Here is a 12884-nt window from a genome sequence, read left to right as displayed (position 1 = left end):
CCTTTTTTTCCCTTCTCTTCCTCTTACTTTTTTTTCACGTTTTTTTACGTTTTTCTCCTTTTCGCCTCTTTTCTGGGCGTATTATTCTTCTTTTTCTTCTTTTTTTTCGTCTAATGCATACCCCATCAGTGCAGCAATGCTTATTCAATACCGCCAGCAGATGGAGACACTGGGGGATAATTTTCTAAGGATTTATACTGATTTTTCCTGTCTGAATTTGTCGCACAGAAAGTTGCAGGCCAAATATGTGTGACATTTCTGCGACTTTAGCTTCTAGAGCATTTTTACAACATTATACATAGGTGCTGAATACATAAAAAGCGACTGTTCAGCGACAGACAAGTCGCATCGGCTGAAAGTAGGCCAGAATGTCAGTCCATGTTGGAGCAGGTTTAGATACAGTCTAAAGCATAGATCTCAAAGTCTGTGCACAGAATTTAGCAAGGGCCTCGCACCTTCTGATGCATCAGGTAGGTGCACAATAGCATAGCCTAACCCTCTGTACTTTGGTCTATATTGATGCGGGACATAGACAGCCAGCTGATGACCAATCCATTAGTGCAATGGATGGCTGGAAGCATTTGTCTTTGCCTTTGCAATACCACAGAAGCAATGCATGGTCAATGTACAGCAATGACACACCTGTGTGAACAGCCAGGAGACCCCCCCCCCCCCATGTTATGTTACATAGTTACATAGTTAGTACGGTCGAAAAAAGACATATGTCCATCACGTTCAACCAGGGAATTAAGGGGTAGGGGTGTGGCGCGATATTGGGGAAGGGATGAGATTTTATATTTCTTCATAAGCATTAATCTTATTTTGTCAATTAGGAACATTCAGCACCCACCCGCTATCAAGGCAGCTGCCTATCATGTCATGCCCTACCTGCACAGGTGTGCTGGCTACTCAAATGATCCAATTAAGGAGGCCATTTAGTCAGCAGCAGCAGAAGTCCTGTGCCTGGACGCTCCAACAGGGGCCAGACACAAGCAGAAGCAGAAGCAGCAGAAGCAGCAGCAGCACCACCTTTTGTTTATTGGCTGCAGCAGCAGCAAGGCCCACAGGGCTGGCTAGCTGGCTAGCCAGCAAGCAGGTAGCAATGAAAGTAGGAATCTTTCTTTTTAACCCTGTAAGGGGGTGGTGCACTGTACCCGAAGATACTGCCATATCGGGTCAATGCATAGGGCGACGGAAGCAAGCTTCGAAATCGGCCCCCGTTCTCAAAAATCCATTTAATATATGGTCCCCAGATAGGGGACGTATCAGATATTAAACTGATAAGAACAGATACTACACTTGATCTTAGCCAAAAGGCCGAGAAGCGATAACCGTGAAAGGGGCGGGCCCAACAAGGTCCCCTTCATGGGCACTATCACTGCTTGCTGTCAGGGAGGCTGCCAGACAATTTTCCATGCACACTCTGGGCTGGGGGGCAGTCAACCACCAGTACACACAGCAGAACCTAAACCCATACCATTATTGCTAAACAGCAAGACAGGGGCCCATTGCACTCCCACGGGGCCTTTTTAAATGCAATCCATAACCCGGATTTGCCAGGAACCCTTCTTACTCCTCCTACTTGCATGTGACACTGGGCTTAGGATCTGCATAGGAAACACACACACAAGCACACACCTACCTTTGTTGCCTGCAGATGCCTCCTTGGCTGTCCCCAAACGGTATCAAACCAACACCCACGGGAAGCTGTAAGCATAGAGGACATGCCTGCACCCCATTGGACTTACCTGTGTGGGTTAAATCCGGGTTATTTGACAACCTATGGCGGTGATGGTTCTGCTCAGGCAGAGCAGTGCTGATGCTCCTCATAAAGCTGTCGCTGCTGTGAAGGTTCTAGGTGACATCACAAATCCCTTTGGTTACATACACAACAAAGCTGGGTTGTTGTTGTTTACACTCTGCAAGGCCTGTGGAAGTGAGTGACATCATAGCACTGTAGTTCTGAGGGTTCAAGATGGATGCAACAATCTCCTGTTGCTTCTATGAAGGCCGTAATAGACGACATCACCAAACAGCTCCATAGTCACATACACAGCAAAGGAGAGATGTTGTTTACACCTAGTGATGTCAGTGGTATTGAGTGACATCACAGCACAGTGCTAAGGCTCCTGGGCCTGGACACAGCAGCGGCTGCAATATCTCAACGGAGAATACGTTTATATCTATGTGTGTGTGTGCGCATATATATATATATATATATATATATATATATATATATATATATATATATTTCTCCGCCGAAATCACTTTTAAACCCATTTCCACCTTTTTTTCCCTTCTCTTCCTCTTACTTTTTTTTCACGTTTTTTTACGTTTTTCTCCTTTTCGCCTCTTTTCTGGGCGTATTATTCTTCTTTTTCTTCTTTTTTTTCGTCTAATGCATACCCCATCAGTGCAGCAATGCTTATTCAATACCGCCAGCAGATGGAGACACTGGGGGATAATTTTCTAAGGATTTATACTGATTTTTCCTGTCTGAATTTGTCGCACAGAAAGTTGCAGGCCAAATATGTGTGACATTTCTGCGACTTTAGCTTCTAGAGCATTTTTACAACATTATACATAGGTGCTGAATACATAAAAAGCGACTGTTCAGCGACAGACAAGTCGCATCGGCTGAAAGTAGGCCAGAATGTCAGTCCATGTTGGAGCAGGTTTAGATACAGTCTAAAGCATAGATCTCAAAGTCTGTGCACAGAATTTAGCAAGGGCCTCGCACCTTCTGATGCATCAGGTAGGTGCACAATAGCATAGCCTAACCCTCTGTACTTTGGTCTATATTGATGCGGGACATAGACAGCCAGCTGATGACCAATCCATTAGTGCAATGGATGGCTGGAAGCATTTGTCTTTGCCTTTGCAATACCACAGAAGCAATGCATGGTCAATGTACAGCAATGACACACCTGTGTGAACAGCCAGGAGACCCCCCCCCCCCCATGTTATGTTACATAGTTACATAGTTAGTACGGTCGAAAAAAGACATATGTCCATCACGTTCAACCAGGGAATTAAGGGGTAGGGGTGTGGCGCGATATTGGGGAAGGGATGAGATTTTATATTTCTTCATAAGCATTAATCTTATTTTGTCAATTAGGAACATTCAGCACCCACCCGCTATCAAGGCAGCTGCCTATCATGTCATGCCCTACCTGCACAGGTGTGCTGGCTACTCAAATGATCCAATTAAGGAGGCCATTTAGTCAGCAGCAGCAGAAGTCCTGTGCCTGGACGCTCCAACAGGGGCCAGACACAAGCAGAAGCAGAAGCAGCAGAAGCAGCAGCAGCACCACCTTTTGTTTATTGGCTGCAGCAGCAGCAAGGCCCACAGGGCTGGCTAGCTGGCTAGCCAGCAAGCAGGTAGCAATGAAAGTAGGAATCTTTCTTTTTAACCCTGTAAGGGGGTGGTGCACTGTACCCGAAGATACTGCCATATCGGGTCAATGCATAGGGCGACGGAAGCAAGCTTCGAAATCGGCCCCCGTTCTCAAAAATCCATTTAATATATGGTCCCCAGATAGGGGACGTATCAGATATTAAACTGATAAGAACAGATACTACACTTGATCTTAGCCAAAAGGCCGAGAAGCGATAACCGTGAAAGGGGCGGGCCCAACAAGGTCCCCTTCATGGGCACTATCACTGCTTGCTGTCAGGGAGGCTGCCAGACAATTTTCCATGCACACTCTGGGCTGGGGGGCAGTCAACCACCAGTACACACAGCAGAACCTAAACCCATACCATTATTGCTAAGCAGCAAGACAGGGGCCCATTGCACTCCCACGGGGCCTTTTTAAATGCAATCCATAACCCGGATTTGCCAGGAACCCTTCTTACTCCTCCTACTTGCATGTGACACTGGGCTTAGGATCTGCATAGGAAACACACACACAAGCACACACCTACCTTTGTTGCCTGCAGATGCCTCCTTGGCTGTCCCCAAACGGTATCAAACCAACACCCACGGGAAGTTGTAAGCATAGAGGACATGCCTGCACCCCATTGGACTTACCTGTGTGGGTTAAATCCGGGTTATTTGACAACCTATGGCGGTGATGGTTCTGCTCAGGCAGAGCAGTGCTGATGCTCCTCATAAAGCTGTCGCTGCTGTGAAGGTTCTAGGTGACATCACAAATCCCTTTGGTTACATACACAACAAAGCTGGGTTGTTGTTGTTTACACTCTGCAAGGCCTGTGGAAGTGAGTGACATCATAGCACTGTAGTTCTGAGGGTTCAAGATGGATGCAACAATCTCCTGTTGCTTCTATGAAGGCCGTAATAGACGACATCACCAAACAGCTCCATAGTCACATACACAGCAAAGGAGAGATGTTGTTTACACCTAGTGATGTCAGTGGTATTGAGTGACATCACAGCACAGTGCTAAGGCTCCTGGGCCTGGACACAGCAGCGGCTGCAATATCTCAACGGAGAATACGTTTATATCTATGTGTGTGTGTGCGCATATATATATATATATATATATATATATATATATATATATATATTTCTCCGCCGAAATCACTTTTAAACCCATTTCCACCTTTTTTTCCCTTCTCTTCCTCTTACTTTTTTTTCACGTTTTTTTACGTTTTTCTCCTTTTCGCCTCTTTTCTGGGCGTATTATTCTTCTTTTTCTTCTTTTTTTTCGTCTAATGCATACCCCATCAGTGCAGCAATGCTTATTCAATACCGCCAGCAGATGGAGACACTGGGGGATAATTTTCTAAGGATTTATACTGATTTTTCCTGTCTGAATTTGTCGCACAGAAAGTTGCAGGCCAAATATGTGTGACATTTCTGCGACTTTAGCTTCTAGAGCATTTTTACAACATTATACATAGGTGCTGAATACATAAAAAGCGACTGTTCAGCGACAGACAAGTCGCATCGGCTGAAAGTAGGCCAGAATGTCAGTCCATGTTGGAGCAGGTTTAGATACAGTCTAAAGCATAGATCTCAAAGTCTGTGCACAGAATTTAGCAAGGGCCTCGCACCTTCTGATGCATCAGGTAGGTGCACAATAGCATAGCCTAACCCTCTGTACTTTGGTCTATATTGATGCGGGACATAGACAGCCAGCTGATGACCAATCCATTAGTGCAATGGATGGCTGGAAGCATTTGTCTTTGCCTTTGCAATACCACAGAAGCAATGCATGGTCAATGTACAGCAATGACACACCTGTGTGAACAGCCAGGAGACCCCCCCCCCCCCATGTTATGTTACATAGTTACATAGTTAGTACGGTCGAAAAAAGACATATGTCCATCACGTTCAACCAGGGAATTAAGGGGTAGGGGTGTGGCGCGATATTGGGGAAGGGATGAGATTTTATATTTCTTCATAAGCATTAATCTTATTTTGTCAATTAGGAACATTCAGCACCCACCCGCTATCAAGGCAGCTGCCTATCATGTCATGCCCTACCTGCACAGGTGTGCTGGCTACTCAAATGATCCAATTAAGGAGGCCATTTAGTCAGCAGCAGCAGAAGTCCTGTGCCTGGACGCTCCAACAGGGGCCAGACACAAGCAGAAGCAGAAGCAGCAGAAGCAGCAGCAGCACCACCTTTTGTTTATTGGCTGCAGCAGCAGCAAGGCCCACAGGGCTGGCTAGCTGGCTAGCCAGCAAGCAGGTAGCAATGAAAGTAGGAATCTTTCTTTTTAACCCTGTAAGGGGGTGGTGCACTGTACCCGAAGATACTGCCATATCGGGTCAATGCATAGGGCGACGGAAGCAAGCTTCGAAATCGGCCCCCGTTCTCAAAAATCCATTTAATATATGGTCCCCAGATAGGGGACGTATCAGATATTAAACTGATAAGAACAGATACTACACTTGATCTTAGCCAAAAGGCCGAGAAGCGATAACCGTGAAAGGGGCGGGCCCAACAAGGTTCCCTTCATGGGCACTATCACTGCTTGCTGTCAGGGAGGCTGCCAGACAATTTTCCATGCACACTCTGGGCTGGGGGGCAGTCAACCACCAGTACACACAGCAGAACCTAAACCCATACCATTATTGCTAAGCAGCAAGACAGGGGCCCATTGCACTCCCACGGGGCCTTTTTAAATGCAATCCATAACCCGGATTTGCCAGGAACCCTTCTTACTCCTCCTACTTGCATGTGACACTGTGCTTAGGATCTGCATAGGAAACACACACACAAGCACACACCTACCTTTGTTGCCTGCAGATGCCTCCTTGGCTGTCCCCAAACGGTATCAAACCAACACCCACGGGAAGCTGTAAGCATAGAGGACATGCCTGCACCCCATTGGACTTACCTGTGTGGGTTAAATCCGGGTTATTTGACAACCTATGGCGGTGATGGTTCTGCTCAGGCAGAGCAGTGCTGATGCTCCTCATAAAGCTGTCGCTGCTGTGAAGGTTCTAGGTGACATCACAAATCCCTTTGGTTACATACACAACAAAGCTGGGTTGTTGTTGTTTACACTCTGCAAGGCCTGTGGAAGTGAGTGACATCATAGCACTGTAGTTCTGAGGGTTCAAGATGGATGCAACAATCTCCTGTTGCTTCTATGAAGGCCGTAATAGACGACATCACCAAACAGCTCCATAGTCACATACACAGCAAAGGAGAGATGTTGTTTACACCTAGTGATGTCAGTGGTATTGAGTGACATCACAGCACAGTGCTAAGGCTCCTGGGCCTGGACACAGCAGCGGCTGCAATATCTCAACGGAGAATACGTTTATATCTATGTGTGTGTGTGCGCATATATATATATATATATATATATATATATATATATATATATATATATATATTTCTCCGCCGAAATCACTTTTAAACCCATTTCCACCTTTTTTTCCCTTCTCTTCCTCTTACTTTTTTTTCACGTTTTTTTACGTTTTTCTCCTTTTCGCCTCTTTTCTGGGCGTATTATTCTTCTTTTTCTTCTTTTTTTTCGTCTAATGCATACCCCATCAGTGCAGCAATGCTTATTCAATACCGCCAGCAGATGGAGACACTGGGGGATAATTTTCTAAGGATTTATACTGATTTTTCCTGTCTGAATTTGTCGCACAGAAAGTTGCAGGCCAAATATGTGTGACATTTCTGCGACTTTAGCTTCTAGAGCATTTTTACAACATTATACATAGGTGCTGAATACATAAAAAGCGACTGTTCAGCGACAGACAAGTCGCATCGGCTGAAAGTAGGCCAGAATGTCAGTCCATGTTGGAGCAGGTTTAGATACAGTCTAAAGCATAGATCTCAAAGTCTGTGCACAGAATTTAGCAAGGGCCTCGCACCTTCTGATGCATCAGGTAGGTGCACAATAGCATAGCCTAACCCTCTGTACTTTGGTCTATATTGATGCGGGACATAGACAGCCAGCTGATGACCAATCCATTAGTGCAATGGATGGCTGGAAGCATTTGTCTTTGCCTTTGCAATACCACAGAAGCAATGCATGGTCAATGTACAGCAATGACACACCTGTGTGAACAGCCAGGAGACCCCCCCCCCCCCCATGTTATGTTACATAGTTACATAGTTAGTACGGTCGAAAAAAGACATATGTCCATCACGTTCAACCAGGGAATTAAGGGGTAGGGGTGTGGCGCGATATTGGGGAAGGGATGAGATTTTATATTTCTTCATAAGCATTAATCTTATTTTGTCAATTAGGAACATTCAGCACCCACCCGCTATCAAGGCAGCTGCCTATCATGTCATGCCCTACCTGCACAGGTGTGCTGGCTACTCAAATGATCCAATTAAGGAGGCCATTTAGTCAGCAGCAGCAGAAGTCCTGTGCCTGGACGCTCCAACAGGGGCCAGACACAAGCAGAAGCAGAAGCAGCAGAAGCAGCAGCAGCACCACCTTTTGTTTATTGGCTGCAGCAGCAGCAAGGCCCACAGGGCTGGCTAGCTGGCTAGCCAGCAAGCAGGTAGCAATGAAAGTAGGAATCTTTCTTTTTAACCCTGTAAGGGGGTGGTGCACTGTACCCGAAGATACTGCCATATCGGGTCAATGCATAGGGCGACGGAAGCAAGCTTCGAAATCGGCCCCCGTTCTCAAAAATCCATTTAATATATGGTCCCCAGATAGGGGACGTATCAGATATTAAACTGATAAGAACAGATACTACACTTGATCTTAGCCAAAAGGCCGAGAAGCGATAACCGTGAAAGGGGCGGGCCCAACAAGGTCCCCTTCATGGGCACTATCACTGCTTGCTGTCAGGGAGGCTGCCAGACAATTTTCCATGCACACTCTGGGCTGGGGGGCAGTCAACCACCAGTACACACAGCAGAACCTAAACCCATACCATTATTGCTAAGCAGCAAGACAGGGGCCCATTGCACTCCCACGGGGCCTTTTTAAATGCAATCCATAACCCGGATTTGCCAGGAACCCTTCTTACTCCTCCTACTTGCATGTGACACTGGGCTTAGGATCTGCATAGGAAACACACACACAAGCACACACCTACCTTTGTTGCCTGCAGATGCCTCCTTGGCTGTCCCCAAACGGTATCAAACCAACACCCACGGGAAGCTGTAAGCATAGAGGACATGCCTGCACCCCATTGGACTTACCTGTGTGGGTTAAATCCGGGTTATTTGACAACCTATGGCGGTGATGGTTCTGCTCAGGCAGAGCAGTGCTGATGCTCCTCATAAAGCTGTCGCTGCTGTGAAGGTTCTAGGTGACATCACAAATCCCTTTGGTTACATACACAACAAAGCTGGGTTGTTGTTGTTTACACTCTGCAAGGCCTGTGGAAGTGAGTGACATCATAGCACTGTAGTTCTGAGGGTTCAAGATGGATGCAACAATCTCCTGTTGCTTCTATGAAGGCCGTAATAGACGACATCACCAAACAGCTCCATAGTCACATACACAGCAAAGGAGAGATGTTGTTTACACCTAGTGATGTCAGTGGTATTGAGTGACATCACAGCACAGTGCTAAGGCTCCTGGGCCTGGACACAGCAGCGGCTGCAATATCTCAACGGAGAATACGTTTATATCTATGTGTGTGTGTGCGCATATATATATATATATATATATATATATATATATATATATATATATTTCTCCGCCGAAATCACTTTTAAACCCATTTCCACCTTTTTTTCCCTTCTCTTCCTCTTACTTTTTTTTCACGTTTTTTTACGTTTTTCTCCTTTTCGCCTCTTTTCTGGGCGTATTATTCTTCTTTTTCTTCTTTTTTTTCGTCTAATGCATACCCCATCAGTGCAGCAATGCTTATTCAATACCGCCAGCAGATGGAGACACTGGGGGATAATTTTCTAAGGATTTATACTGATTTTTCCTGTCTGAATTTGTCGCACAGAAAGTTGCAGGCCAAATATGTGTGACATTTCTGCGACTTTAGCTTCTAGAGCATTTTTACAACATTATACATAGGTGCTGAATACATAAAAAGCGACTGTTCAGCGACAGACAAGTCGCATCGGCTGAAAGTAGGCCAGAATGTCAGTCCATGTTGGAGCAGGTTTAGATACAGTCTAAAGCATAGATCTCAAAGTCTGTGCACAGAATTTAGCAAGGGCCTCGCACCTTCTGATGCATCAGGTAGGTGCACAATAGCATAGCCTAACCCTCTGTACTTTGGTCTATATTGATGCGGGACATAGACAGCCAGCTGATGACCAATCCATTAGTGCAATGGATGGCTGGAAGCATTTGTCTTTGCCTTTGCAATACCACAGAAGCAATGCATGGTCAATGTACAGCAATGACACACCTGTGTGAACAGCCAGGAGACCCCCCCCCCCCCCATGTTATGTTACATAGTTACATAGTTAGTACGGTCGAAAAAAGACATATGTCCATCACGTTCAACCAGGGAATTAAGGGGTAGGGGTGTGGCGCGATATTGGGGAAGGGATGAGATTTTATATTTCTTCATAAGCATTAATCTTATTTTGTCAATTAGGAACATTCAGCACCCACCCGCTATCAAGGCAGCTGCCTATCATGTCATGCCCTACCTGCACAGGTGTGCTGGCTACTCAAATGATCCAATTAAGGAGGCCATTTAGTCAGCAGCAGCAGAAGTCCTGTGCCTGGACGCTCCAACAGGGGCCAGACACAAGCAGAAGCAGAAGCAGCAGAAGCAGCAGCAGCACCACCTTTTGTTTATTGGCTGCAGCAGCAGCAAGGCCCACAGGGCTGGCTAGCTGGCTAGCCAGCAAGCAGGTAGCAATGAAAGTAGGAATCTTTCTTTTTAACCCTGTAAGGGGGTGGTGCACTGTACCCGAAGATACTGCCATATCGGGTCAATGCATAGGGCGACGGAAGCAAGCTTCGAAATCGGCCCCCGTTCTCAAAAATCCATTTAATATATGGTCCCCAGATAGGGGACGTATCAGATATTAAACTGATAAGAACAGATTTTTTTTTTTTATCTAAAGCCGAGGAACGTGCTTTCGATTCACCCAAAGTGCAAGAAAAAGTGCAAACGTGTTACACTAAAAAAACGTGCACAAAGGATGCGGTCTATCGCAAGCCCTTCTCCGATAGGAGAGAGGCCCCCCAACAAACCTTACCCTTCGCCTCCGGACCAAAAGGTACCTGCGAGGTTCCAGGTTCGATGTCCCTTTTCGCCGAAGCTACTAGGGGACCACAAATGCTCCCGGCATCCCCCTTGGCGTTAGCCAAGGTATCTGCCCGCAGAGCCGATAACGGTAGGTACCCTGCCAAAGCAGGAGTACCCGGGGTGTTTGCAGGGAGGTGCGGAACCTAATGGCCACACACACCTCCCCTAGACCGCCAGGAGGGACACCCAGAAGGGCTACCGCATCCTGACAAATCCTGTGAACACACAACACGCAAAAAGTGACACAGTGAGACAAAAAAGAAATAAATAAGTGAATGTGTGCAGATATACTGCCCGGACATCCGGCCGGATCTATAAAAATTTCTCTGATCCTAGCCAGAAGGCCGGGAATCAAGAGGTGAGTGCCACAAGGTGAAGAGATTATGGTGCCCGTGCTTCAACTCAGTGAGTCTATTCTCCCAGTGAGTTTCGGCACCTCGGGGTCACCACTCCCCGAGGCACAAAAGTACCTCGGCTCTAGACCCTCTCAGCCTCATGGCGAGACCCGGAGGGAACAGGTCACATCGGGGCAGCCGTCGAGCTGATTCCTCAGAACCAGCCCCGGAAAGCCCTGGTACACCTGCATCCTCCATGCAGCACCCATCCCCACCAGCATGAAAACTGATAAGAACAGATACTACACTTGATCTTAGCCAAAAGGCCGAGAAGCGATAACCGTGAAAGGGGCGGGCCCAACAAGGTCCCCTTCATGGGCACTATCACTGCTTGCTGTCAGGGAGGCTGCCAGACAATTTTCCATGCACACTCTGGGCTGGGGGGCAGTCAACCACCAGTACACACAGCAGAACCTAAACCCATACCATTATTGCTAAGCAGCAAGACAGGGGCCCATTGCACTCCCACGGGGCCTTTTTAAATGCAATCCATAACCCGGATTTGCCAGGAACCCTTCTTACTCCTCCTACTTGCATGTGACACTGGGCTTAGGATCTGCATAGGAAACACACACACAAGCACACACCTACATTTGTTGCCTGCAGATGCCTCCTTGGCTGTCCCCAAACGGTATCAAACCAACACCCACGGGAAGCTGTAAGCATAGAGGACATGCCTGCACCCCATTGGACTTACCTGTGTGGGTTAAATCCGGGTTATTTGACAACCTATGGCGGTGATGGTTCTGCTCAGGCAGAGCAGTGCTGATGCTCCTCATAAAGCTGTCGCTGCTGTGAAGGTTCTAGGTGACATCACAAATCCCTTTGGTTACATACACAACAAAGCTGGGTTGTTGTTGTTTACACTCTGCAAGGCCTGTGGAAGTGAGTGACATCATAGCACTGTAGTTCTGAGGGTTCAAGATGGATGCAACAATCTCCTGTTGCTTCTATGAAGGCCGTAATAGACGACATCACCAAACAGCTCCATAGTCACATACACAGCAAAGGAGAGATGTTGTTTACACCTAGTGATGTCAGTGGTATTGAGTGACATCACAGCACAGTGCTAAGGCTCCTGGGCCTGGACACAGCAGCGGCTGCAATATCTCAACGGAGAATACGTTTATATCTATGTGTGTGTGTGCGCATATATATATATATATATATATATATATATATATATATATATATATATTCTCCGCCGAAATCACTTTTAAACCCATTTCCACCTTTTTTTCCCTTCTCTTCCTCTTACTTTTTTTTCACGTTTTTTTACGTTTTTCTCCTTTTCGCCTCTTTTCTGGGCGTATTATTCTTCTTTTTCTTCTTTTTTTTCGTCTAATGCATACCCCATCAGTGCAGCAATGCTTATTCAATACCGCCAGCAGATGGAGACACTGGGGGATAATTTTCTAAGGATTTATACTGATTTTTCCTGTCTGAATTTGTCGCACAGAAAGTTGCAGGCCAAATATGTGTGACATTTCTGCGACTTTAGCTTCTAGAGCATTTTTACAACATTATACATAGGTGCTGAATACATAAAAAGCGACTGTTCAGCGACAGACAAGTCGCATCGGCTGAAAGTAGGCCAGAATGTCAGTCCATGTTGGAGCAGGTTTAGATACAGTCTAAAGCATAGATCTCAAAGTCTGTGCACAGAATTTAGCAAGGGCCTCGCACCTTCTGATGCATCAGGTAGGTGCACAATAGCATAGCCTAACCCTCTGTACTTTGGTCTATATTGATGCGGGACATAGACAGCCAGCTGATGACCAATCCATTAGTGCAATGGATGGCTGGAAGCATTTGTCTTTGCCTTTGCAATACCACAGAAGCAATGCATGGTCAATGTA

The 12884-nt window shown here is 46.3% G+C and overlaps 5 non-coding genes and 1 pseudogene across 5 annotated transcripts; all 6 read right to left on the bottom strand.

The window, feature by feature from the left end:
- Positions 1-1138: 1138 nt before the first annotated feature.
- LOC130303599 (U2 spliceosomal RNA) lies at positions 1139-1329 on the bottom strand. Its single transcript, XR_008853644.1, has one exon. It is a non-coding gene; the product is annotated as a U2 spliceosomal RNA (small nuclear RNA).
- A 2094-nt stretch (positions 1330-3423) lies between these two features.
- LOC130303598 (U2 spliceosomal RNA) lies at positions 3424-3614 on the bottom strand. The gene has a single exon (XR_008853643.1). It is a non-coding gene; the product is annotated as a U2 spliceosomal RNA (small nuclear RNA).
- Positions 3615-5702: 2088 nt separating this feature from the next.
- Positions 5703-5893, bottom strand: LOC130303597 (U2 spliceosomal RNA). Its single transcript, XR_008853642.1, has one exon. It is a non-coding gene; the product is annotated as a U2 spliceosomal RNA (small nuclear RNA).
- Positions 5894-7990: 2097 nt separating this feature from the next.
- LOC130303596 (U2 spliceosomal RNA) lies at positions 7991-8181 on the bottom strand. The gene has a single exon (XR_008853641.1). It is a non-coding gene; the product is annotated as a U2 spliceosomal RNA (small nuclear RNA).
- Positions 8182-10272: 2091 nt separating this feature from the next.
- On the bottom strand, positions 10273-10457 carry LOC130303604 (U2 spliceosomal RNA). The gene has a single exon (XR_008853649.1). It is a non-coding gene; the product is annotated as a U2 spliceosomal RNA (small nuclear RNA).
- Positions 10458-11143: 686 nt separating this feature from the next.
- On the bottom strand, positions 11144-11303 carry LOC130303608 (U2 spliceosomal RNA; annotated as a pseudogene).
- Positions 11304-12884: the final 1581 nt, after the last annotated feature.

This window comes from Hyla sarda, unplaced genomic scaffold, assembly GCF_029499605.1.
Source record: "Hyla sarda isolate aHylSar1 unplaced genomic scaffold, aHylSar1.hap1 scaffold_1233, whole genome shotgun sequence".
Lineage (NCBI taxonomy): Eukaryota > Metazoa > Chordata > Amphibia > Anura > Hylidae > Hyla > Hyla sarda.
Note: the sequence above shows the minus strand (reverse complement) of the source record. Positions and strands in the feature narration are given on the sequence as shown.